Source organism: Oryzias melastigma, linkage group LG10, assembly GCF_002922805.2.
Source record: "Oryzias melastigma strain HK-1 linkage group LG10, ASM292280v2, whole genome shotgun sequence".
In the NCBI taxonomy this organism is placed as follows: Eukaryota; Metazoa; Chordata; class Actinopteri; order Beloniformes; family Adrianichthyidae; genus Oryzias; species Oryzias melastigma.
Genome location: NC_050521.1, coordinates 2,246,543 through 2,250,102, shown reverse-complemented (window position 1 = coordinate 2,250,102; position 3,560 = coordinate 2,246,543). Strand labels below are relative to the sequence as shown.

At 38.8% G+C, this 3,560-nt stretch overlaps 1 long non-coding RNA gene across 1 annotated transcript; it reads right to left on the bottom strand.

The window, feature by feature from the left end:
- Window positions 1-696: 696 nt before the first annotated feature.
- LOC118599265 lies at window positions 697-2,159 on the bottom strand. The gene is made up of 2 exons (XR_004948567.1): window positions 1,314-2,159; window positions 697-1,220 (listed from the first exon to the last, which is right to left on the bottom strand). It is a non-coding gene; the product is annotated as an uncharacterized LOC118599265 (long non-coding RNA).
- Window positions 2,160-3,560: the final 1,401 nt, after the last annotated feature.

The following is a 3,560-nucleotide window of genomic DNA, read 5'->3' as shown; positions in this document are numbered from 1 at the left end:
TTCCTATCTGAACTAATAAACCTGCTGCATGTGGAACCAGCTGTCTGCCTGTTTGTGACACTAGTGAGCATCAATGAACACTTCTGGGAGATTTCTAAGGCACTGATTTTTGGAATTGTAGATTCTGACAAATGCCCTATATAGTGCACTAATTGGAGTATTTAAGGAATTTGGATACAACGCAAATTGTGTTTTCTGCATGTCACCTGGTTTTATTTGTTTATTATTCACTTGTCCTTAGCTGTCTTCAGGTAGAACAATTCTCATGTGCTTTTACATGTCTGGAACCCAAGTTAACATCCTCCTGTTGCTGTTCTTGTCGGCTATGCTTCGAGTTTATTCATCTATTTCAGGTCTTGCCACAAACCCAATCTCCTGCATTTTAAGATCTTACACCACTGGTTCCCAATGGAAATAAGCTTCTGTCCACCCCACTTCAGTATTTATTTTTGCTGTGAAGAACCCACTGACTGACGTCAAAGATTATCCATTCAGTTTTATAGGTGTAAGGTAAAATCCTTTTGAATACATGGACTCCTGAGAGAGCAGATAAAGTAAAAGAGCACCTTTGGATCTCAGAGAATCTCTGACACCTCGATTCAGTCCTGTTATAATGAATCATCTAAATGTGTTACATCCGTAGGTGTGATAATGTCTGCTTTCACGTTTCAAAACACAACAACAAATGAAAACACGTACAGCACCCTTGGAGTTTTATTCATCCTTTGGACTTGGTCTGTATGTGGCAGAGGCTTGGGCTCAAATTCCAAATAAATACATAAAATTCAAACAAATAGCTCAATTGATGGAGAGCAAACCAGCTCACATATAAATTAAGCAAGAAAAAAGAAACATTTACAGACAAATAAGGGAAAACAATATGTGTATACCCATCCATCCATCTTCAGAATTCTTTCCCAGATCCCTTTTGGGGTTACTGGAGCCGACCCAGCTACTGTTGGAAGGTGGTTACAACTGGTTGTTAGTCGCTTCTCATACACACACATCTGGGACAGTTTAGAAATCACCAATCAGCCTGAAGCTGTGGTAGAGCGGTCAACCTCTGATTTGAAAATTGCAGGTTCGGTTCCTGCTCTGCATGCCCATGTGTCAAAGTGTCGTTGGGCAAGACCCTGAACCCAACATTGCTCCCAGTAGTCAGGGGCAGACTTTCCATTAGGCAAAGGTAGGCGATTGCCCAAAAATTTTGGGGCCCCAAGCTGAAGAAAAACAAATATTTCTACAATTATTTTTTTCCATAATTATTTTTCTCTTTCATTATAAAAGAAATGAGATGGCATTAAACTGCTCACGTGAAAGGGTTTCATCCTCCCCTTTAAATCTGCAGCAATGGAAAATTCTGCCAACAGCAAGTTAGCTAGCAGAGACAGACTCTTCCAAGAGTTTGAATATAAAAAAGAGGTAACCAGCTGTGAAAAAAGGAAAAAGTATAGAGAAAGTGAAACAAATTGTTGCCACACTTCCAAAATTGCAGGAAGAAAGACAAAACAGGAAAAAGAAGAACAATAACAACAACAAGAATAACAACAAAAAGAAGAATGAGAAAAGGCAGAAAAATGCCATTTTGAAAAAACAAAAAAACAACAAATTAAATAAATTACATATGAACATTTAACGCTGGGTATGGATTTAAAAAAAAAGACATGATTAATACAGCCTCTGCAAAATCTTATTGTTCGCCCGGGGGCCCTAAACCGCTAAGTCCGCCACTGCTGGTAGTTAAAGGTTGGCGCCAGTGTTCTGTAGCAGAGCCAGCGTCAGTGTGTATGAATGAGACCGTGACTGTAAAGGGCTTTGGGTCTTCTAAGAAGGTAGTAAAATACTATACAAGTATACAACATTTATGCCAAGAATGTTTTTGGACTGTGGGAGGAAACCAGAGTGCCTGGAGGAAACCCACACATGTACGAAAGAACTGTTTTTAAACCAGGACCTTCTATCTGGTGTGTATACCCTCAAAATAACAATAAAACCGAAGTCAAGTTAGCGCAGTCAAATAACAGGTTGAAGCTTTCACAATATACCAAGCATGGAAAACAAAAAGTTAAACTAAAGCAACACCTCACACTAAAGAGCACAGACAGTCGAGAACAACCTCACCAGTTCCGTGGGTGTACAGATTTCTCAAATGGGCTGACACGAACCAAAGGCGGACAGAATAGGCAGGCTGGGTGCAATCAGAGTCAAAATCAGCCGTTTGTGCAGGGAGTTCCCGGCACTTTTAAGGTTCTGCAGGGACTTTGTCATTTGGATGGTGTGGGAGAAGACTCCATCGCAGCATGCAGGAACTTCCACAACACTTTTGTCTCTTTTCCTCCGTGCATCAAAATAAATAAAGGTTTAAAAAAAATAAAATCAAAACGCTTTATGTAAATATCTTCCAGATCAAAACAGCTCGTCCCTGCTTGTTCCACAAGGCAAAGCGGATCATGATGAGTTACTTCTCACTTCCACCTACACAACAGCAGGAACCTGAGACCAGAAGAATGGTGAAGAGGTGGTCACAGGCAGATAAAGAATTAGCCCCGCAGGAGAAATAAATGGGAAGTTTTTATTTTTCTACATTTAGTGTGTCCCTCTGTGAAACTCATCGATGCTGCGCACACTAGATTTCTACGGGTCACACAGAAGCACCCACTAATGCATCTCTGCCCTCTCTGATCCCCCTAGTTTTTCTCCTTCTGCATCATAATGACTGTTAGCATTTCAGACACTAGCAGACTGAATATTTGTTCATAAATGATGGTAGAAAATGATTTTAGTGGCATTAAATTATTATCATAGAAGCATTTTTTTATATAACCAAGTACAGATGCAGAATTCTGTCATATCTGCATAATACTGTATGTGTGCATTTTACAAAGTGGATTTGAGCAGACAAGAAGAAAGTGAATTTCTCAAGGATCATTAACCAGGATATAATAGAAAAAGCTGTGGGAAGTCGATTTATAATGTGCATTTTGCTAGTGTTTCATTTTTATTCAGAATGTTAATGTTGTTTTTTTATTATTATTTGCTAATGACCTCTCCAGCCTTTCACACAACAACCCTCTGAGAGTGATTCCTATGTGTATGTCAAAAAATGTTGTATTTTTTCAGCTTTATTAAATGTTTAACTCAAAAGCTAAACTGCATTTTCATGAACATGTCTTTACAATAAGTACATTATTACTTTTTGAGCATGAAACCTGCAGTGACACGCTTCTGTATAGCCTCACAAATCAATGTAAAATATTGTCTAGGAAACAAAATAGTTCATTTTCTACAGATGTTTTCTAGATGTTGTAAATTTAAAGCATCTGGTACTTTGTACACACTAAAGTTGAATGCTACAAATGATACACGAGTGCACAATATGTCCGTACAAATAGGCTCGTTAGAGAATGATTTAGCTTTTAATCCTTCAGCTGTAACAGTGCTCATATGTCACTGATTGAAGAAGCACATGCTCATGAGCGATGCCAGACATATTTTTCTATATGCTAGAGTGAATCCTTGGGGTGCCAGAAACTTGCAGTTCAGACCAAAACCATCTGCTT